Below are 22851 nucleotides of genomic sequence, written 5' to 3'. Positions count from 1 at the left end.
GTGAGATGTCTGACAGATACTGGACGCCAGTGCAGACAGCTAACCCAGCTCACTTACACACACACTGCACAGTAAGTACACTCTTTTAGATACTTGTACTTTACTTGAGCATTACCCTAACCCCATAAGTTATATATAACGGACATGTATGATGATGTAACTGACATGTATGATGTTTAAGTTGACATCAAGTTGATCTTTGGATGAAATATAAATCAACTTCATGTCAACTTAAACATCAAACTTGGACATAAACATCAAATCTGATGCACTGTTATAGATTAAACAATCATGCGATATAATATACTACCATCTATTTCATTATCAATTAATCTGCTCATTATTTTCTCACTTAATCAATTAGTTGTTTTGTCTATAAAATGCGAGAGTGTAATGAGAAGTATTCATCATAATTTCCTAGAGCCCGAGGCGACATCTTCAAATGTCTTGTTTTGTTTTGACCAACAGTCGAAAAGGTCGGGATAATTACTTCATTATAAAGCATGACAAAGCATCAACAAAGGAAGAGTAGATGAATTTTCTCCCAATCCAATAATTGTGCTGCTAAAAAGTTCAACTCAAATACAAACCTAACATGCTACTTGCACATTAATGCATCAGTAATAATCCAGCAATAATATAAATGGTAATGATGTAAACAATATTCTGTGTAACAAGTACTTTTACTGTAGATGCTGAAGTTTAATTTTGTATTCCAAGACTTTAATTTAACAGTAAAAGTATCAATATCCTGCATTTAATATTGGTAAAAGTTGAATTTACTTGAAGTATTAAAAGTAAAAATACTCATTCTACAGACAATTGGCCCCATTAACTGATATACTGCATTAAAATAAATGATATTATTAATAAGAATGAATCCATGTGTAACCAGCATTGTGCTGCTGTAGCTGCTCAAACTATTTCAGTCCAGTGGTTCCCAAACTAGGGGTCGGTCCCATCCAAGGGTCACAAGATAAATCTGACGGGTCATGAGATGATTAATGAGACAAAAAAGAGGAAACACAAAGAGACACAAATCTGTTTTTCAGTTTTGAGACTTTTCTCTAATCTTTTTTTGGAAATATTTGATCAAATGAAACCACGTGAGAAGTTTCGAGGGGAAATGTCTTTTATTTTACTGAAACTGTAAACAAGTCATACACATCTATAAGGTGTTAAAAGCCAAAAGAAAATTGGAAACCACCAGTTTTATCTCAAAAAACATATTGTATTTATATATGAAAAGAAACTAGCAGCTGTCAAATAAATACAGTGGTGTAAAAAGTACAATATTTTGCTCAGTTATACTCAAGTAAAGTACAAATACTTCAAAACTGTACTGTGTTTGAGTAAATGTACTACATTGTGTATTAAGATTTAATAGATCTGAGTACTTCCTCCATCTCTACTGGAGACTCACTGTGCACTCATTGCACAAGGGTATTACATTAATCCACTGTGTAAGGAGCTGGGACAGAAAATCCAGCTGTGGTCCCATCTTTTACTTAAAGGAATACAGCGACTGCAGCAGGAAACAAATTCTGCAGCTAATTTTCAATAATTTGAGTGATTTAATTTGAAATGTTTAGAGCCACAACAGTAAATCATTTAGGAACTATTTTGAAAAAAGTCGTTTAAGTCAATTCTTTTTTTTTTTTTCTTATGCAAAAATGCCAAAACTTTTTGGTTACAGGCTGAAATATGAGGATTTGCAGCTTCTCTTTGTCATATATCATAATAAACTATATATATTTGGGTTTAAATTATTGGTTGGACAAAAAAAAAAAATGCATTTGTCTTCATTACAAATTTTCACCATTTTCTCATGGTGTCTAGACAAAACCATTCATCCAGAAAATTAGTCAATCAGAAATCAATAATGAAACAAATTTTAGTTGCAGCCCTGGGAAATATCAGTGCGATAGAGAAGGAGCGCAGTGTGGCAGCTGGTCACTCCCTTGCAGTGATAAATCCCACTGAGAGCTTTAACCCTTGCTGCTCCTGTCGATTTGTAAGAAATGCACGGAAAGTCCAGTTTTGATCCAGGTTGCATTATCGATCTATCGATCACGTTTCGATCCGCTCGCGCCGGCCAATGAGGTGCGGCGGGGGCGGTCCGTTGCTAAGGAGGAAGTTTGGTTGAGTCTCCGAGTAGCAGCCATTCAGCGGCGGTGGCTGAAGCGATTGGACTGCGAGCGTCTCTCCCTGCACTTTCTGTGGAATTTGAATTATTTCGGCACGGCACGGTTCGTGATACATAGGTGACGGCATTAGCGGGGCGTCTTCTGGGTCGCAGCGGTGATCACAGGTAGGTTGAAAAAAATGAGTAACGGCTATTTTAATTAGCCCGCCCCGGTGAAGCTTGTTAGCTCGCCAAGCTAAGCAGCACTAGCTTATGTGTGTGTGTGTGAGTGTGTGAGTGAGTGAGTGAGTGAGTGAGTGAGTGAGTGTGTTTGTGAGTGTGTGTGAGTGTGAGTGTGTGTGTGTGTGTGTGAGTGTGTGTGTGTGTGTGTGTGTGTTTTTTCGGATGCGGCACACGCAGCTATGTTAGCTCCACGGCTCTTAGCTCCCCGTAGACCCAATTACATGGCGTTTAGCTCGCTTGCTAACCCGACTAGATAACAGAATGAGACATATGCGAGTTGTGAAGCTCCATCCCAACTCGGATATTGAATATTGGATATTGGGAAAAGGTCTGCCTCTGTCTCTACCGAGTGAGCTAGCTAGCTAACGTCAGTTAAGAAGCTAACGATTCTCAACTTACCTGGTTAACTTTAAGGGATGGACGTTACTCAGCAAAATAACGAACCCAACTCGCACTAGAATCACGGGATAAGCTTTCACCCAGCACGCCATTTATCGTGCCATTTTCGGACTGTCAGACGTGCGGCTTGTGTAATGTCGTTACAAAACTATGCTGTCGTTAACGAGCAACGTTCATTTACAGTTTAGTGACTTGGCAAGTTTGTGTAAATGTGTCCAGCTGAAAAACTGCAAACGGCTAAAACGCAGGACAGCTCGTACGTGCAGCACTCAGCCATCAGACAGGTTGATTGCCCTGAAGATATAAACCGTGACTCATAGTCTTAACCCTCTGAATTTTTGTGAGGTGTGATAATGTGCCCTAGATTCTCTTATATGGCAATGATATCATTGTTAGACCTTTTGGCTTGTATGCGAGTTTACTCCCTTGGTGCAACCGCAAGAGCGTAAGATTTCCATCCTGCTCTGCCATCCCTGTCCAGATAAACATCAGTGGTCAGATTACCGTCCACACGCGGACTTTACAGAGATAGCTCCATGAGAGGTTGTCTGATGAGCCACAGCAGCACACTCAAACAGCCTGTTCATTAGACACATGCCCTCATTAATGATAATTTTGTCATCACTATTCATTTATCGATCAGACTTGAATCAATACAAATATATGACATATGGCTTGTCTTGTTTGCTGCATCAGCTCTAGTAAACACTGGTATGCAACTGTTTTGTGATGTTTGTATTGGAGAGACAAACATGTCAAATTCCTAAGTGAAAGCTGACAATTTAGTCTTTCTGTTACCTGTTTGTCATATATGATATAAACTGTCAGAAAATACTAATAAAAAAAAAAGAAGAGCCCATTATATTGTCCCACAACAGCCCATAACCCAAATCTAATCAATCTACTACCATGTGCAAAGGTTTGGCCCCTTTTTGCTTAAAAAATCACTGAATTGATGAATAATGCAGATAATTTTTTTGTTGATTAAATGACTTGCTTACTCAAGCTTTAATGTGATAGTACAAAGGACCTCCAACCATCTGGAAATTGTATACATCTTTTGGAAAGGAATTTGATGATGTTTCCCATACACACAGAGAGAGGAGTGATTCGGGAGTATGTTTTTTTTTGTTTGTTTTTTTCCTTCCAAATTTTGAAAGTAACTAATGGTTTAGCTCATTTCACAGCATGAGGGAGGTAGGATTGGCTAAATGCCACCAAACCCACTGGGCAAGTCTGTCAGCTGTTTGAGAGAGGGGGAGAGTGCGAGAGAAAGTCTCGGTCCAAAGCTTTGTGATTCACTCTGTGGGAGAAACTAGCTTTACTCTCAGCAGATCGCCCTGTTCTCAAAGGAGAGGGGCCTTTTCTTGGCAGTGATCTGTACATCTGAATGCTGAGTAGTGATGCAACACCGGTAAGATAAACTTGCTGCGTGATGACGATGCAATCAAAGGGCTTCACTTTTGTCCCCTGATAGCGGCGAGATAGCCGAGCTTCTCGCTGCTCATGGTGAAAGCAGAGTGAGTGTCGGTGTCTGCTTAGCTTTCAGTGCAGTGGTAACTGAATTGATAGGAGATGACAGGAATGGGAGATATGCTTCTGTGTTTCTGTTCTTCTTTTGTCGACATCAGTCAGTATCAGGGTGATCTGTGTGTGACCATCTCTTGACTGCTCACCTGTCCTTTTTATTTGTCTCGTTAATCCTCACTTTTGGCTGCAGTTTAGATGCGGGCCATTGAATGTGCCGGTGGACAGTGTAATCTATAACCTGTGCTTTTTGTCAACGTCACACTTCACTACAAGTGTGGGTACACCAAGCACATTTGGAATGATTTCACAAATTGCTCAAATGTTTACTTATTCAGTTTGACTCGTGTGGGAAGGTGAGAATAAAGACATGTAAACTCAGGTGCACTGAGATGCCTGAAAAATTCGGTTCTCCTCTAGGTTAAGAGTGATATCGTTCTGTACGAGAGAGAATATAATCAGAATTTGTGTGTTTTTGATGGCATGAATTTCAATAACAAAGTTACAGAAAACTAGAGTGGGATTTGTTTTGACACTCTCCTCTGCCAAAGAACTAAGCTTGTGGGATGATGGGTTACCGAAACACTTCAATAAAAGAGCTGTTTGCAGTCAGGAGATTTTTTTACCAACAATCCCTAGTGCTTTTATAAGTGAACAGCGTGACTCGAGGTGAATTGTGTACCAAAGTTAACTTTTCTGCTTCGGTTAAAGGCAGTGAAAATGGTTTGTAAAATACACGTCGCACAAGGGAAGTTTTGAAAATTGTTGTAATGATCCCGTCAGAGGACAAATGTTGTTGTGAGCATCATCAGCATCTAGGTCCATGTGGCAGATCCACACACACACACACACACACACACAGCTCCATTTTCTGAGCTGATTGGGACTCGGTCCAGCAGAGACACTCTGAGAAGATTCAACCAGAGGGGAGATTTTACAATCAGGATCTCAAATGTGCAGCTGACCCCGTTTCAACATAAGTAGCCTAAAATAGGAACTGCAGAGTTGGTGTGAGCTTGTCTCTTTGATGTGTTTGTTGGTAAGCAGTGTTAGTGTGATATCCTCCATCACAGAGCAAAATTGTTGTTGGTCATTACTTTCTCAACACAAAACAGTAAATTTGGAAGATGTGTTCCAACAAACGACTCCGAATATATACAAAAGCTCAAGCCTAAAGAGCATCTTTGACTGTGGTTACATGCATGCAGAGAACCAGACCAAATGTTTATTGCATTGTTCTGACTCCTCTTTGTATCCATAGTGCTTGGTTTACATGACATATTTCCCTCAACCAACCCAAAAGGCAGATCTCACGCATTTGTCTGCACACTATTGTAATCAAACAATCAAACAACCACCAGCAGTTATAACCATAGCAGCCGTTTAACATTTTTTCTCCACACACATTACGTGAACATCACGTTTCAGTCATTGCGTGACTTTGTCTGACACATCTTTATTGCACAGTTACATAATAAAAACCTGTAATAAATGTTTCTGTAGTACTCTGGTCAGAATATATGTTTTCTCCACAGCATCATCTACCAGTGTTAACCAGGCTGTTATCAGTGTCTTTACCTTGTGTTCTGCATTTACATCAGTGCTTTTGAAGTCGTGCCTCTTGTTTGGGAAGAATGGTTATGTTACTCCAGTGTATTTACTCGCCCTGTTTTATACAATCGAAGCAGTATTTGGCTGTGTCAGCACTCATTTTTAAAAAAATGGAAAACAACAGTGAGCGGGTGGGTGTTGCATAGTGTTTTACTGCTTTGAACACAGTTCTTTGAGTGTCCCCATTTGGGACAATATCTTTAGCTCTTAATTAGGTCCAAGGGGCATTGAGCTCCTCATTTTGCCCTGGCTGTTTAAACTGTGGATTAGACCTGGGAGGGCTGAGGGGGTTGGGGGGGGGTGCGTCACTGTATGCAAGGAGTTGCCTTTCAGGTTTGCGTCTGTATCACTCCTCCCCGGGTGTAGAATGGGGCTCAGGGACTCCTTTTGTCTCACCGGGCCCCTATATAGAGTGATACTTGAGCCTCCTGGGCTGGAAAAGCTCATGCTTTATTCAGCCCTCTGATCTCTGCTTTAATTACGAGTGACCCAGGATGGAGAGACCGGTGGTGTATCTCACAGGGTGGGAACTTTGTACCAGCTACTGGTGCCAGTCAGAGTGCTGGATGTCTAAGCCTTTTGGCTGAGGTGTGTTTTTCACCTCACAAAGACTCATTTATTTATAAAATAAAAGACAATAATATAAAATAGTGAATCAGGTCTTTCTACTCTCTTTTCTACCAGCCATTTTTTGGCAAATGACAGCGGTTGCATATTTTTGGATTTAAGAAGTTTAGGAGTTTCTCAGCCCTCCGTGTTCCTCCAGATCCTCCCTGTCTGGATTCTCAGGTGCACTGATTATATTTTTGCCACCAGTATTTGACAGTGGAGTTGATATGTTTGTGATGTTTACCGCAGCTTTGTCACTTTATGACTGAATCTTAATTACCTTTTTGTACCTTTGCAGCTGTGTTTGGAGTATAACTCAAGACTTTGTCTGATGTGGGTGACACACAATAAGACTTTGGTATTAGTTTCATAAAACCACCTTTGTGTATATCACTTCTCATTTCCACTGTTGAGAACATCTCACTGTGTGGTTGCTGTAATGACTCCCTGTCTCAAAACTAAGTGACGCATGTGTGTGTGTGTGTGTTCGTGTTTATGTCTAATGACTCCCTGTCCAGAGCACGGGTGACAGTGATACCATTCTCTCACATATTGTTCACAATTTCCATTTCCATGACTCCAGTGACAGGCTGTCTGCGCGCTGCGTCCAGTATAGTTCTGACTAATCTGGAGTATAGTCCCCGTCCCTCTTGGCCCCGCCTACCATCCTCACCTTGGATGTATATCAACGTTGCTGTGGTACCGGTTCCCTAGTAACCACTACAGCGGTTGCTGAGTGATGGAGCGATAAGAGTATGACCCAACAAAACGTTCAGAGGTAGTTCCCCATTTCAAAAAAAAAAAAAAGAAAAGGGGGGGGGGGAAAACTCCTTGCTTGCAAAATGTGAAAATGTTTTGATGCGCATACATTAACAAAAGCACACACAGTACAAAACATCAGTGTGTCTGTGCCAGAACATGCAGATAAGCAGGAAATGCATTTGAAGATCTGCCTCAGGCAGCAAACTGATTAAGCTTGAAGCATGTGCTGTATGTGCTTTTATGGACATAGGAATCTTTAATAATTAACTTGTGCTTTTCTTACAAGCAAGGAACCACAATTTGTTGTTGTTGCTGTTTCTTTTTGGAAGATGAATTCTCCTCAAACCCACCAGTCATCTCCCCTCTGCTGAACTGGTTGTGTTTAGAAGTTCACTGACATGTCCAAAGTAAAGTATAGAAGTATAGCTATGTTATATGTGTGTTGTTTTTCCACACATGTAATATTAGTTGTGTGAAATGTATAGTTAATAATCAGAATTATCAACCCACACTTTGTTTCTTGTAATCATAATCAAGCTTCGTACTAAATCTCAATATCTCTGGTGTTGTGACAGAGTCGTGTCTGTAGCATCGAGTGAAAACTAGCAGCTAAAGTCTGCACTGAATAATTGGTCATTGGTAATCAAGACCAAGTTGTTTTTAATTGGCACAAGTCTAGAAAAGATATCACTGATTTATGTCTTTAATCAAAAAGGCCTCAAAAAGTGTAACATCTCTCGTCTCTCCGTCCCTCACTGCTTTCAGATCAGACTCTTCTGCTGACTCGTGCTGTACTGGGAAGCTCCTTCTGGCCCATATGGGTTTCCTTGGACGGCACTGGCTGTTGTGTAACTACAGTGTGCCTGATCCAAAGTCCACTGGCTACTGTGTTTCTGTTAGATAGCTGTATGGTATGAGTAGGCAGAAAAATTCAGCATGAACATTCAGGATTCAAGTTTGACGGTTGAGTTGTTTTCTTATTGCAGCAGTGACTGAAGAGTTATTGTTGTGGCAGTCTATGAACTGTTTCGGGTCACTGAATTGTTGACAATGGAGGGAGGAATGGCACCGCAGCCAGCGTTGTAGCCCGGCCTGATCGATGATGAACGTTCCCCAGCACAAGAAAGATGTCAATTATTAATGAGCTGAATATCATGTTCTGCCTCAGGTGGAGAGGCTAAGTTTTTGTTTATAAATCTTTGCTGCTAGCTTGCATTTGTCTCAGACACCAGGCTGTCTCTTGTGTTGGACATAGTTTGATTTACTTTACTTTGTCAATCCACATTCCTTTCAGATAATGTAACAGGAACAGGTAGTTGAGGCCTTGTTCCTGAGTAGGAACGGGTTATCACTGTTTCCTGTGTGTTGCATCACTGTGCGGCAAGTGCTGCCTTGAGCACTGCAGCTTTTTGTTTACCGTGGAATTACAGAGACAGGTGTGTGAGCAGCATGTGTGTGCACATTTGCTCTACGCATGTTGGATTGCAGAGACGAGAGAAAGCGTGCGAAAAATCAGAAACATGTACAGCAGCAGGTTCACACACCCCGCACCATTGCACCATTCCTCCACCAGCAAGCGGTCTGTGGAGAGGATGTCTGGCTTGTGAGAGTGCCACTGTGCTGAGTCGACAGGAGGGGAACAATGGCTCCGCTGTGCTGCTTGTCTGTTTGGCCGCCTTCATGCAGCATTTCAGCGAGGGGCACCGTCGGCTTTTGGCTCCGCAAGCCTTGTTGACCAGGCCTTTGCCTGCTGGTCACTGACCCGTTGTGCCCACAGTGCCTGCAGCTCGTCAGGTCTCTGAGGGCTACCGATTATCCCACAGTAATTGGTGCCTGGGCTCTGGCTGATCAAAGGTGCCCAGCTGATTGTGGAGCCCTGGTAATTTTCCATTCTCTGTTGCTCTGCAGTCCTTGCCTACCCGCCTGTTTGTCTGTCGTCCTGCCTGCTGAGAGCCCGTCTTTTGCCGAGGAGGATAAGGCTTGATGTCTGTCGGCTTTATTATCCCTCCGTGTCTCATAAGAGATGACAGGGCTGCTCTGTCCTTTCCTTGGCCTTTAAAAAGAAAGAACGACACACATCCTCCTTGTTAAATCAAGTTCAGGAACATGGAAAAACATGTAGAACCTAGTTTTTCAAAATCAATAGATAGGTGAGGTCACAAGTTCAGGCCTGGAGCCAGTGAGTCCAACAGCCGTGCTACTTGGCAAAGATTTAAGAGCAGGACACCTGAGTCATGTGCCACGCAGGCTTTTAGTTCAGCTGATCTCTGGCTGATTTTACCGATTGGTTCTCTGCTCGGAGGTGTGCTGGACAGTCACATTACCTGGTTTAGTCCTTAGTAGGAATGAAAACCTGCATTCATTCTAACCTTATCAAGCATGATTATACCACACTGCCTCACATGCTTGCTTGTTAAAGGTTGACCAAGCCCTGAAATATAAAATGGCTTCCTTACCAGAGTTTCATCTTTGGCTGCAGAGAACGAACATGATTTCCTGCCTGCTTGTCCGTGTGATGGTGAAATCTCTAATGTTCATATTACAGCCTTCTACTTTGGACTGCTTTTGCAAAAAGAGCTGTCCAACATTTTTGGAAAAAGAAGGCGTCTACCATGACTGCTGAATCATTTCTGGCACTGAAATAAAAGCTCACCATGGAATAAGTTGCTTGCCATTTAGAGGACCGTTGCTTGCATAAACACAATTCTCTACGAGGTCAGAATAACAATGTTTTGGAGTGAAACTTGTAATGATATAATCTCATTCCTGCTGACATTCCTGGAGTTCATAGTTCAGCCTCATATCGTCACAGGTGCTTTCCATGCTAGTTTCTCAGAAATGTCCTGCAACATGCAGCCACTTCTTGAATTATTTCCCTGTACCTATAAAACAGGCAGAGACTGAAGCCTTCCCTGTCCTTCTAGAGACAGCGCTCTGTTCACTAATATAATTTAACCACACAGCTAACACAATTCCAGCCATTAAGACCTCAGCCAATATTTCTAAGGAACATAGCATAGTCTCAGAAGGGTGAAAATGCACATATATATTCAAAGGTTTAAAGTTACTGTTGACTTCCTCCTTGTAATTTCTTAAAAAATGAAGTCGTGCTTCACCTCTGCATGAGCTGCACGTAAATCTGCTGGATAAACAGCCAGGTAGCACCAGCAGTTTGGCCTAATCTGTTGCGTAACTTGGTATTCTACAGTCGTCCTCGGTTTGACAAATAGCACAACCAGAACACAAAGACGGAGGCTCAGGTACGTGGAAAGAATTCCTGAAATGAGCAAGCAGCTCGGCAGCTGCACTGAAAGCTACGGCTCCATACATTCGTGCTCACAAGACCAGTTTGGTTGGCTGACTCATGACGTCAGTACAACCCACCTTGCATCATGTGGATTCCTATTACGGCTTGACTCAGTTTCCTTTTTCGCTTTGAAGCCGAGTAAAAAGAAGTTTATAGACTCAAATAACTGCGTGGGCACAGTAATTAGTTTTTATCCCCGTTTTTCATAATTCAGAATGTTTTACTCAGTTCACCTGACCTGGAGGCCAGATGAGGTGAAAAGAAAAGGATTTGTGTGTGTGTGTGTGTGTACGTGCTCTGCGTATGTGTGTGTGTGTGTGTTTCTTGGCCTGGTCAGAGGGGCAGAGTAGCGATTGCATGTCTGTTCACTCAGCAGGAAGTTCCTGTTCTACTCCATCCTCTCATCACTCCTGCTGCTAGACAAATACCGCTACTGACACACACACACACACACACACACACACACACACACACACACACACACACACACACACTGCAAGTGCCACTGACCCATGGCACTGTGTTGCCATTTACCCATAGTGTCGTTAGGATGAAAAGCTGTATTATTATTGACTCAGCAGCTGGAGTCATGGAGTGGGTTCTCTGTGTGTTATTGATTCTTCTGCGAGTATTTTTCCATGTAATCTGTTTTGTGTTTCTCTCCCCCGTCCTTCTGACTCATTTCCATCTCTTATTCTCATGCAGGATTTCATTCACCCACTTTTAAATCCATTTCACACTGTCATCTCTCTTGTACGTCTCTGTCTCTCTGCCTTCAACTCTCTGTCACTTCTGTGTGTGTTGCCCTCTCAGCTTCAGCCCTGTGTGTTTTGCGTGTTGGGCATATCCAAGTGACACACATGCTCTGTAAGTGTGTGTGTGAGACGCATCACAACGTGTCAGAAGTGTGTGTGAATGTCAGAAGCCAGCAGTGCAGTGTTTAAAGCCTGAGCAGAAGACGTTTCCCCTGCAGCCACCTCTGGTTTCTGATTGGGGGGAGCAGTGAGGAGTGACAGGCCTTCATCACTCAGTGAACACAGTGAACACACATACTGACACAGTTCCTCACTGCGGGGCTTTCCTCACCTCTTCCACACTCACACAGCCCGGCTATATGATCATCATCGTCAGAAATTATCCTGATTATTTAGCATCATCGAACTACAAATTATTATCAATCTTGGTCATTAATTAATCAATCAGACTTAATTTGTAAAGCTTTTTGCATACAAACAATGCAACAAAGTGCTTTACAGAATAAAAACAATAAAAAAAAAACAAAACAACCCCCTCACACACACACACACTTTTACACACAGAACAATAAATGACCAAGTAATAAATAAAAATAATAGAAATAAGACAATAATATCAGGAACTGGGGAAACACTGAAGACTGGAAAACAAAGATAACGATAAGAGTGAGAAAGATAAAAAATAATAAAATACCAAAACAGAGGAGACGTATTAAAGTGAGTAAAACCAGAAATAAAAGGTAGGATATTAAAATCAAATAAAAATGAAGACAGAATAATAAAATGCTAAAAGAGAGGGGATGTTTGGAAGTGAGTAAAAAAGAAATAAAAGTAGAAATAGAATAATCAGAAATAAAAGAAGGAAAATAATCCAGAAATAATCAGAATAAAAAAAGGACAAACCAGTAAAATATATAAATAAATAAAATTCAATAAAAAGCCAGGCTAAAGCGCTAGGTTTTGAGTTTTCTTTTAAAAATATCAGCACTTTCTGCTTCCCTCAGGTCTTCGGGTCTTCTCTTCCAAAGATGTGGACCACAGTAATAAAAAGATGCCTCACTGTGGGTTTTCGTTCTGACTTATAATTAAAATACTTTTTATTTTTTTACCTTCCTTTTGCATCTTCCATCGACATCTTTCTCTAGCTCTGTTATTGCATTGGTCCCACAGACAGGGCCTCAGTTGCATCCTATGTGGTGGCATTGTGGCTAACCTAATGCTACTGAAAAATGTTTCTCTTGGTTTTATAATCTCTGTTTACCAAGAGATGGGGTGGTTATAACGGTAATGACAAAAACAGCCAGCTTTTAGTCATTCCATTCAGTTTCCAGGATAGCCACCACATACTCCAAAGGTTCTGCTAACCACACAACAACAGTACCACTTAACTTTCCCTCTCTGCATTAGCACCAAGCTTATGACAGAAGAATTATCCCCATGCAGTTTAATTTCTCCTGGAAATTGGCTCAGAAGCTCATTTGGGGAGCAAGTTAATTGGCTCTGATCATTTTCTTTTTCCTTTCTTTATAGTTTTTCTTTGATGCCTAAATTTGCGAGTTTGCGATCATACAACAGGCGCCACGTTTAATCAGAAAATGTTGATATTAGCCGAGTGTTTCCCTGCAGCCGTCGGGTCAGTTTGCTATGAGCTTCTTTTTAAAGAGGCAAAGTCATTTGGCGGTTACCGGGCAGACGTCTCCTCTGGGTCATCTTAACTGAAAGAAGGGAGGAGGATGAGAGCACTACAGGGAGGGAGGACGAGCAGAGTGGTGCAAAGAGGAACCTCTAACTTCTCAGCATTAAATAAACACTTGACTATAATGTACAAGAAACCATTTAACAGCATGTTTTACAGTGAAAAAGTGTAAACAAGTAAAACACGGAGAGAGTGGAACGTCACTGTTTGTTCTCTTCAGTTCAGTGGTAATGTGGTTAAACGTTTCATTCAGCCCTGTTCAGACACTTTTATTAGATCTTTGCTTACAGTGATTGCCTTCCTCTGTGCTATTTGTGACTCTGATCACTTCTTTGAGATTTAAACCGATGGTGTTTTTTTAAAACCGAAAGCGTTTCACATCTTTACATTAGAAGCAGGGGAGGTGGGTAGCAGCCGGCGTGTGTCAGCAGTAATGACTGTGTTTCAAAAACCCAGCTATAGACTGTCACTCACCCCGCTGTAGTTATATCAGAAATGACAGTGCTGCTGGTGCAGAGGAAGAGCTGAGTGTTAACTATGAGGCCCAAACCAACAACTGCGCATGAGATTTTCCAACGACGGCCTTCAACACATCGCTCACCTGATGATAATGTTATCTGTTGTATTTTATTTTTATCTCCTGAATCAGCAGCTCGGCAGGAAGTGCACTCTGGTGCCTGTCTGTTTTCATGTCTCTGCTCTGCATGCTAACTGGCTCACAGTGCCACGACCAGACCTGTTTAAATTGACAGAAACAGCGCGTCTGTCTGTGTTGGACATGATGTAACACAGCCCGAGTCGTTCTGCTCTGAGTCTGCGGTTAACTCCTCAGCTTGACTTGACTATAACAGGAGTGTAGCTCGACATTTTGTTGTGGCTGATCGTAAAGTGAATGTTGACACATGGGCGGCTAATCTACCCAGACCTTCAAGGGCTCAGGTTCACAAAGTTCACAAGGTCACAGAATCACAGTCGGAATACTTATCTAGGAATGGTCAGCTGTCAGGGGCTCTGCTGGATTCGTCTGCTGTTGTATACGACTACAACTCTCAGCCTTCGTTTATACACTGCAATCTTAGATCAGCATTCTTCCTCTGAGACTCTATAAATGTGCTAATGATCGCCTTTTTTTAGTTGCGAGTCAACCATAAGTAGGATTTATAGATCATGTATTAACAGCAATCTGCTGAGGCCTGGTGAATATGTAACACTGGCTGTGTTTCGTAAGGTCAGCGCTGTGCTCGGGCAGAATACACAGTGTGTAGCATTTGGCCTGATTTCTCCACCTTGCTGTAACTCCTCTGATGGCACTTTACTTCTCTTTAGAACAGCAGCCTTTATAATCGAGCCATTTTCACTCCGGGGGCCTCGAGAAACTCTAGTTGTCTGTCTCCCTTGTGCATGTATGCAAGGGTGTGTTTGTAATTTTTGAGAGTGTGTATTGTGTTTACACTTGTGGGTGTATGGCAGGTGTGTGTGTGTGTTTGTGCAAGTGTGTGTCCACCTCTGCTTGTGTGTTCTCTGTGTTAACCCGCCGCTGCGCTGCTTGTGTGTGTAAATGCGAGTGATGTCAAGGGGAAAAAGTAAACATGGTTTCCATGAGTAGCTCTTTTGCTCCGAGGTTTACTCAAAGTTTCCATGCAGAGTTCACTTCCAGAGTCGGGGACAGTGTATTGTAGTGGAGTCTGAGTGATCGCCTGTGAGGAGGTTAAGCTTCTGTCCCACCGTTCGCACGACGCTGATGTCTTCCCAACAAAGAATCGAAGAGAAAGGAACACATGGGTGTTTTAGGTCAGCCGGTGTACATAGTCACAGCCACTTTATAAAGACTTCTTCTCACGGCTGCCACATGACTGGGTACTTTTTGTGTTCTCAGCCGCACTGTGCCGTAAAGAGGGACATGGATTGATGGAGTTGGGGCACTCAGACTACTTCATCAAACCCCTCCTAGCAGGCCGGTGCTTTCAGTCGGCAGCCCCTCTCCACAGCATGGCCGCAGTGTTTACTGCTCTATTCATTTACTTAAAAGTCCACTCCATTTGCCGGACCATCTCCTCTGGCAAGAAGTTTTGAAAAACAATCACAAAAAAAAAAAAAAAAAAAAAAGCAGTTTTGGGGCAAATGCAAAGAACATCCATTTTAAGGAAGTCTCCTCGATGCGGCCTGGTGGTGGAAACCAGGCCAGACCCCGCCTATTGATTCGGGCCGTGAATCACTGCCGGGGCACGCCTGAGGGGAGACGATACAGTGACAGTGATTTGCCACTCCCTGGTGCCCTGGCCGTTTAAATGTGGCCTCAGCTGTTGCCCAAAGTGATGTGTGGCTCTCGGTGTTGAATGGCCTGCTGGCTGGTCGACGCGCTGTCGGGCCAGACCCCCTTAATACCACGCCTGGCTGCTCTTAGACACACAAACACAAGCATGACCACACACACAAAAGGCCAGATACAAGGATGTACACGCACAGCTAGAAGTGGCTGGAGTAGAGAGCAACTCAATATCCCTCCGTGCAGCAGTCTGGGCCCTATTTTTTTTTTTGTCTTTGTCTTTGTCTCAACACTAACCTTCGTCAGTCATGTGTACTCAGGAAACGGGGGTCGTCATGTCTTGCTGGGGGCAGGGAACAGATTGAAGGACCCTGAAATGATTCAGTGGCAGACAGGGTGCGAGCGAGCCGTGCAAACAGTAGCCAGCACTCCTATTCCCATCATTTCCTTCCTTTTTGTGGCGTACCACCCAGTCGTACTGACTCCTGATCGTTCTCTATGGCTCTTGTTTCTGTCCCTTAAACAGCCTGAGCCTCCTAAAATAGATGCTTTTCACAGATAATAAAGACACTGACTCATTGTCCTGTTGATGTAGTTCAGTTTGCTCTCACGCTAGTAATGCTTTCTAACATTTATCTGACTAGGACAGTCAAGAAATTAGAGGCTGCTGATCGTAGCTTGTTTGTCTCTTGGATTCACGTCCATCGTCTCACCACGGGTGTCAGGTTATGTGTGTGGACCTCAGTACAGATACATGCTGTGCCTATCAAATAAAGTGATTCTGACTATTTTGGGGACATTGATGGTGCATAGTGTACAGATCATCGCAGCAGAGCGTGGCGTGCTGATCCGGGGGCAGCTAGCGTTGACTGACACCGGTGCACTGACGGTGTCTCTTTCCACCAGCTCGTTACTGTTGCTGTTTCTTTCTGTACTAGTTGTTTTAATTTCAGCCTCTTGACGTCAATTACAGTAATTGTCTATGATGAAGGCAGGTGTGATGCAAGTTTTGTTTTGGGGGGGGGAGGGGGTCACAGCTGTATCGAAAATCTGTTTTGCAAGGTTTTAAAAAAAAAAAAAAAAAAAAAAATTACATAAGACCTGGATTGCATGAAACCCTTTAAATGCCATTGCATTAGCAGAAGTGTAATGCAGCCTGTAACTGAAAAACTGAACATCACAAGACGCATATAAAGAAAGGTAATTTAACGTAACACAACACATTATAGAGTGTTGCTTCACTCCATGAAGACGGATCTCTGTTTTTGATTATTCAAAAAGTTTGATTCTCAGAGAACAGATCTATTTTTGAAGAGGGCGACTACTGAAAATATACATATGTATATATATATATTGACATTAACTGTGACACAGAATATGACACTGAGGGGTTGGTGTTAATAAAAGGAGCTGCATGACGCTCCGTCTCACATTGTTCTCACTTGAACAATGAATGTCAATATTTGACTGTAATGAAATCGATCGCAGCCCTGAGCAATAGTGTAACATGTCAGCTGTGACTTTTCCAATTCCAGTAGTCGATGGTTTTATCGAGTTTGTTGTGTACATATTGGTTGTTAAGAGAAAAAAAAAAGAAAAAGAAATGGCTTCCTTCAGTCGTGCCAGCGAGCACACGGTCCTGACCTTTGACCCCATCTTGGACCGACACTTTGTCCTGTGGTTTTCTCAGCATAGTTTACACCACGCTTTCATCCAGATTCTCTCCTTGTGTGTCTTCTTCTTCTTCTTCTTTTTTTTTTTTGCCCCTCTTTTTTTTTTTTACATAAGCATGCCAAGCCACAAACCGGGGCCCGGAAAATTGGATTACCACGGTAACAGCATTTTTCAAATTCCCTCTTCGTATGGCCGTTTGGGAGCAGAACAGAGGCACTATCACCTCAAGTCCGCCGGCTCGCTGATAACGGGGCTGCACCGATAGGCCGGCCAGGCCTGCTTTGCATTACGGATGGCGGGCCTTATTGATTGAGGCTATCCCATCTCGTCGTTGCTCTCCAGACTATAAACCCAGTGTGAACACGGAAGACATGGAATTCCCTAAACAGAGAGAGTATAAAATAGGATGAAGGGTATCGGCTGGCACAGTGGTGGGGCAGCTCATGAGAGGAGACAGTGGGGCCTTTCTGTCTTGAATCGCTGACCGTTCTCTCTCTTTCTCTCTCTCTCTCTCTCTCACGCTCACTCGCTCTCCTAGCTTCTCCCTCCCTCCCTCTATCTCTTCTTTGAAACCTAACCACTGTACTCATCCCTAGGATCCTTCTGCAAGGATTAATCAGTTTTCCATTCCTGGAGAGATTATTCAAATACTGTTACATCTACAGCCAGCAGCAGCAGCAGCAGCAGCAGCAGCAGCAGCAGCAGCAGCAGCAGCACTCCCTCCTTCCCGGGGAGAAGCACTACACTGACGGAGGGAAAAGTCTTGTTCCTTCTCTCCGTTTCTCTCTATTCTTCTTCTTTTCTTTTCTGTTTCTCCTGAGTGTGTCTCTCCTTTTTTCTGTGACTTTACACTTTTACCGCTGTTGTTGACTGTGTGCGTTTTCCTTTTTGTGCTTCACTGTGTATATGAACACACAGAGAGTATAAACGGTCCTTGTGTAATTGTCCTCATTAGCGCTAGTAGGAGAACAGCCAGAGATCCTCACGGCACCAGACTATAGGAGCTGTGACAGCTCCAACAGGGTTCAGATCCTGCGTTCCTACACCAAAGCCTTTACCTCCCCACCCGCCTTTTCTCTCCAGCCCCCCCATCCTTTTCCCATGCCCCTCCGTCCTCCATTCACTCCCCTTTTTAGTTTTAAAAGCCGCCTCAGTATTGTTTTATTTTTGCTGCGCTAAAAGCTGGGCATTGGACATTGGGTTGACATGATTTAGACAATGAGGCAGTCGTTCAGCCTTTGCTTTAAGATAAAAACGTACCCTTCATTTCTGGCTTTTTTTTTGTGTTTGGTGTAAGATAAGTATACTAAGATAAGAATACTTATCTTATACTGGGATATTTACTGTTCACAGAAAAGTTTCACCTTTTTTGAAAAACGTGAGTAAAGATCAGGTTTATGTGGAGCTCGCTGTTTCAGAGAAGTCAGTTGTTGAAGAGGCAGGGAAATAAATCTAAAAGCTGTAACTTCAATAGATCCAGTGCTGGGTAAAAACAAAACATTACAAGCTGCCTAAAGCCTCCTGCAACTCTTTCCTTTTTTCTTTTTTTTTTCTCTGTGGGAATCCAGTGTCTGTTTTTTGTTGTTGCTTTATAGATGTAGAAAGAGCAAAATTTAGAAGTCGCACCATTTATATTGAGCTGTTTTTGTCTGCTTCACTTTAAAGTAAGTTGTAACACCAGTGTGATTATTGCCTCTGTTGCTGTTAATGCCTGAGAAGATCATAAAGTCTGTGATGCACTTGCCAGTCAGAAGTTATTACTGTCTGTTTTACTGCAGGTTTGAGTCACCTCCTTAAGGTCATAAGGTCGCATCGATTTTAATTTCTTAATCCGGTTAAAAACAGCCTTTGAAGACGTGCCGGAATAAAAACAAACCTGAGGGAAACTGTGCTTAATTCATTTTTTTTTACCGCTGCCTTCTCCGCCTTACCTCTCTGCTTCTTCAGCTGCTCTGTTCTCTCCCTCTAACCTCTTACTCTTTTCCATCCTAATTATTTTACCTCCCTCTGTCCTCGACTTCCCTCCACCTTTACCTTCTCTTCACCTGTCCCTGCTCCGTCTCGGTCTCCCGCCTTGCCTCCCTTCTTGCTGCATTCCTCCTTCTGGATCATGGCCAAAACAAGGGGCTGAACCCACCTCACATGACCCACAGCCACCCCCCCACCCCCCCACCCCCCAGCACTCTGCACCAGGCACACACAGCCAGACTTTCCCCCTCACTGCTCATTCTGTGCTCTACTCCCTCTGGGCTCCATCCCTGTCACTGCTCACCTTCCTGCCAACACCACACACACACACACACACACACACACACACACACACACACACACACACACACACACACACACACTAGAGTTAGCTAATGCCTTTGGTAATGATGCAGACTTCATATACAATCTCCATGTTTGACATGGGATAATGAACATGTGTTCAGGAGGCTGTTGACCTACCAGTCTGTTTTCACAGGTTAATCCCTGCATGTCGATGTTGACACAGACTCTCCCACTGTAGTTGAGTGCACTCTGCTGTCAGACATCTTGCTTTGCTATAGTATTATGTTGTATATTTGTTGAACAGAGTAGGGATGACGTGATTGTGTCTATCCACGGTTGATACCGATCATTTGGCATGTGTTGCAGATGGCGTACGTCAAATCAGTCTCACACACTTTGTAAAAGTTCCACGTGGCCGACATGTCGTTTTGTTTTGGTGGCCCGTTGCGATGATCGGTTTAAACGATTGTGAAAGTGATTAGAAGCATTAATTCCGATCTATCGATCACGTATTTCTAATGAAGATCGGCCGATCAATCGGAGCATCCCAACAACAAAGTGTTTGACTTGATCAGTTCATTAAAATGTTTCACTGCAGTTTTGACACTTGGAATCGACGTGAGAGTTTGATAAAATAATCTCACCCTTAACATGATGGTAGAATTTATAAAGTCTACAATTGTAATTTAAAGGTTAAAGGGTTAATCCCAAATCTAAAAGCAAGGCTGTGGAGTAAAATCCATTATCTGTGTACTAGGAGTGTGGTGCGTAAAGAGAGGTGTACTGCTTTCTTAAAGTTAGAAATAAATGTGTTGAATGACCGACCAGTTCGGATGCATCCTGTATCAGTCTGGTTGGGGTATTAGGGATAAAGAGCATGAAAATCCTCAGTTTGATGTTTACTCTTTTAAAAAATATGAACATGTTGTCGGGGGATTCTGGTTTTTCTTGTGATGCTCATTCCAAACATCTCACATTTTGGCAACACCTCCCACATCACGATCCTGCTGATGGTTCCACATGTTTTGCACTCGCTCTCTCAGGTGCATATGCTCGGCTGAGCACTAACATTTCACCATCACATACACAAGCACAGCAACTGTGCGCTTCCTTTCCCACGCACATGAATATATGTGCTTTCATTTACATTCTCGCTGCCTCCTCGTTCGTATCTCGTAGACGCGGCAATAGTCAGGAGAGAAGGCGAGTGGGATGTAAGCTGGCAGTAGCATGTTAAGTGGTTTAGAAGGTGAGTTTTAGTAAGGTGCTGAGAGATGAGGCAAAAAAAACTATGGGGCTTTAATGGAGCTACATCGGCCTATGAGATGAAAAAAATTACCATTTTTCAGACAAACTGTCCCACCTCTGTCTGTCCTTGGAATAAATTCAAAGAGGTTCTCCACGTTTAAAATCTCTTGGCAGGAAATGTCCTGTTTTCTGTACTTGAGTCTGAGTTGGTGTCTAACTTCATCCCAGAACTTACCAGCCACTATTTTAAGTCCCTTGTGTCAAAAACTTCTTGTAGAAAAATATAATAACCCGGGAAACTAATTGGAGCGGAAACATTAGTCAGTTAATTAATATGTGAAAAGCAGAAAAATAATCAGAAATAACAGTTTCAGTTGTTTCAAGCAAAAATAATGTTAAATGGCCAAATTTTTCTGCCTGTAATTGTGAACTGAAAATCTTTTGGCCAGACGTGAAGATGTTGTCACCTTGGGCTTTTTGAAGTTGTGATTGGCCTTTTTTTAATTTTATAGACTAAATACATCGGTCTAATTGTAATGAATCAATAAAGAACCAGTCTTTGCAGTTCTGGATAATTACTCCATCTGGTAGTTATCTGCAGAAAATGTGTGGTTGTCAAATTTGCAACACAGCTGTTTCAAATTTGAAAAAAAAAAGAAAAAGATGCCTGTTTTGTAAAACACTTCCTACTGATAAATAAGACTTGACTTCCACAGCACCACAAACACACCCTTTTTATTAAAGATGTGTTAAACAACACCAGCGGCTGTTGATGCATCTTGAAAACGTGTTTTAAAAACACATGAGCGCTGGGCGGCGCCTCGCGTCCGCTGACGAGACGACGAGCGGATTTCAAGGTGACAATATTTTACTCATTAACGTGGAAACGCAAACGCCGTTGTTTGTCGCGACGAAGACGAGGTGCTCAAGAGCAGACAAATCTGTTTTCGTGGTGCTCCTCCTCTTCACTCTGCAGGCTGGAATCATGCAGCCTGTCACTGGCACTGCAGTGAGCCCAAACATGATATGACCTAAATAAACGAGTGTGTTAGGGGAGAGAGAGAGAGAGAGGGAGAGAGCGGGAGTGAGGGATGGAGCAATATTTTTTCCCTCTCGCTCAGTCGTCTTGTTTTCAAACACTTCAGCTGACTGCGGGCTACAACTTTCACATGCCTGTGTGCACAGTCAAATGCATACAAGCACATTTCTACAGTTTACCAGTCAGACTGGCTGCGTTTACATCGTGGCACAAAGAGGGGGTCAGGGAGGAGAGAGAGGGAGGTTAAAATAATAACATATCGTATCCGCTGTTAATCGTTAATTGTTCTGGTGGAATAATCGTACTAATACACCTGAAAAGGGAATTAAGCTGTTATTACGCAGATGTTTGCACACATCTAAGCACTTGTTAGACTTTGTCTCTGGCCTTGTGAGTTTTGTATCTCTGCCCACAGTATAGCTCATGATTGTCTGTCTGTGAACGATGCAGTGAACAGTCAACAGGAGAGGCGTTGGCTGTGCCACACAGTAGTTTCCATTACAGAACATGTGGGGAAAAGGGCGAGTAAAATCCACCAGCTTCAGCCAGAGACTCCACTTGAATTTGGCTTCTGACTTTCTAGCCTGGCTGCACTACCTCACCCATTTGGCTAAGTGACTAACCATCGTTTAAAAGTCATAATTAGTTCGTAAAATGTAGTTTGCTTGTAAAAGAGGCTAAACAGCAGGTTCTATTGTGTCTTTTGTAGGTGCACTCAGGCTGTCTGAAGTGCAGATGGTGCATTCAGACTCCTGGGATGTTTTCTGAGTCCATGGTCCACTCCTGGTCCTCTTCTTTAATGATAGTAGGAAGTATGATGTGTTTGTGTGTGTGTGTGTGTGTGTGTGTGTGTGTGTGTGTGTCGGCGGCCTGGTCTCAGGACTCAAAGCTTCATTGTGTGCTGCCCACAGAGCCGGAGCCTGGCACAGGCAGATAAGACAGCCTCACCTCAAACACACTTTCTACCCCCAGCCATTACCGGCTCACAGGACAGGTTTCATTATGCAAACAGACAGCTCAGTCCTGTGAGTGTGTGTGTGTGTGTGTGTGTGTGTGGGGGTTTGTGTAGTTAAGCAGGTGCATATGTGTGTGATCGCTCTACGCATGTGTGTGAGTGTATGCTGCTATGTTGCTGCTTGTTCTTGTGTGTGTGTGTGTGTATGTGTGTGTGTGGACAGTCGGTTCTCCTGGATTAAAGACCTTTAATCCCGCCAGATCCTCATCAGCTCAGAAGTTAGTGGGTGCAACTTGTTAGTCGAGGAGTTTGCTCTTCGCTCACGTGTTAATAGTCAGAGCTGCATGGCTGAACAACTCTT

At 42.9% G+C, this 22851-nt stretch overlaps 1 protein-coding gene across 7 annotated transcripts in view; it reads left to right on the top strand.

Annotated features, from left to right (window-relative positions):
- Positions 1 to 22851, top strand: part of numb (NUMB, endocytic adaptor protein) — a 43129-nt gene continuing 20278 nt past the window's right edge. For 6 of the 7 annotated variants that reach the window (XM_022750520.1, XM_022750522.1, XM_022750519.1 and 3 more), the window contains exon 1: positions 2186 to 2311. The gene's annotated coding sequence lies outside the window, so the exon portion shown is untranslated. Of the gene's footprint in view, positions 72 to 2185; positions 2312 to 22851 lie in introns of those variants that run through there. The other variant, XM_022750517.1, reaches the window with a different exon arrangement.

This window comes from Seriola dumerili, unplaced genomic scaffold (assembly GCF_002260705.1).
Source record: "Seriola dumerili isolate Sdu_G_001 unplaced genomic scaffold, Sdu_1.0 BDQW01000149.1, whole genome shotgun sequence".
Classification (NCBI taxonomy): domain Eukaryota; kingdom Metazoa; phylum Chordata; class Actinopteri; order Carangiformes; family Carangidae; genus Seriola; species Seriola dumerili.
Note: the sequence above shows the minus strand (reverse complement) of the source record. Positions and strands in the feature narration are given on the sequence as shown.